The 1,252-nt window shown below is 32.5% G+C and overlaps 1 protein-coding gene across 2 annotated transcripts in view; it reads right to left on the bottom strand.

Moving 5' to 3' along the window:
* Nucleotides 1-280: 280 nt before the first annotated feature.
* LOC125647781 (WD repeat-containing protein 76-like) overlaps nucleotides 281-1,252 on the bottom strand; it is a 31,828-nt gene continuing 30,856 nt past the window's right edge. For both annotated transcript variants that reach the window (XM_048874593.2, XM_048874594.2), the window contains one exon: nucleotides 281-1,252. This exon is cut by the window's right edge and continues 680 nt beyond it. The gene's annotated coding sequence lies outside the window, so the exon portion shown is untranslated.

Raw genomic sequence — 1,252 nt, 5'->3', positions numbered from 1 at the left:
GAGCGGATCAAAGATCTGATTACAATATGAATGGGTGGAGGGCAAAATCGAGTCGTAACTTGTCTCAGTTTGAGTGATTTCTGTACAATGATAGGACATGTCAGTTGAGTTATAACGTACATCACAAATAAGTGTATTTTCCGCTTGTTTCTTTGCCGAATTTGCCATTATTCTAAGCGAATTCAGAAAGTATGACCTCTTTTTGAGAAATTGTGTGAAAAGTTGACATAATGTACATCAATATACAATAATGTGGCCATGCATTTTATCAAACACAAGACTCATTTCATTTTTAATTTGCAAATTTTCTAACAACTCAAATTCTACAACACAAACTATATGCGAATAGTATTACATGCTTATTAAAACAGAAAAATTCCTGGTAAAATAGATAAAGAGGGCTCTGATATAAAATCACGAATTTTACATGTGAAAATATCTTGATTTCAATATATAACCAAGTCTAAAAAAGATCATACCATCTCTACAAAATAAATCCTGTATCAACAATAATGAACACAATGTGGTTTGAACACAGAATACAGACAATATGACAAACTTGAACACATCAATAATTTGATAATATATAATGTTGACACAACTTGATTTTTAAAAAACCCATGGATAATCAATGGTAAAATGAGAACTTGTTACAATGACACACTATGTTGACAACTTCCGAGTTCTTACATTCTCTCTCTATAAACTGATGTCAACAAAATTACTTAAACTACATGTCAGTCAGTTATTTTCACTGTTACAGTATCAAAACTGTTTACACCCAATACTGTTTATGATGAAGTCATGATTCTGATGAATCAGTGAGATTACAAATGAGTCCTTCACTTCATTTATTCCTGCTATTTAAATCTTTTAAAACACTCATTAACAAAACAAAGACTGTACACATTGATGCAAGAAGTGTGCATGCACTGTCAATACAAAACTGACATTCTAAAAAAAAACATGCCTGACCCGTACAGAACTGAAAACCTGACTTATAGCATACATTTGGCAGTGGACATTATCCATATATTCACATGGTCACTCATCCGGAAAATACAGAAATCTGTTACATGGTTGCTGATATGCTCATTCACAAAGGTTTTGCCAATGTGTTGATCAGCTTTTAAAAGAAGTAAAGTTGTTCTTTTAAGTTAACCCTGGGTATGACATCAGCTGTTCTGTGAATTTATTGGGCTGAGGTGAAACTAACGCATGGGTTTAAAACCATTTTCCACATTATTGCTGT

This window comes from Ostrea edulis, chromosome 6, assembly GCF_947568905.1.
Source record: "Ostrea edulis chromosome 6, xbOstEdul1.1, whole genome shotgun sequence".
Classification (NCBI taxonomy): domain Eukaryota; kingdom Metazoa; phylum Mollusca; class Bivalvia; order Ostreida; family Ostreidae; genus Ostrea; species Ostrea edulis.
Note: the sequence above shows the minus strand (reverse complement) of the source record. Positions and strands in the feature narration are given on the sequence as shown.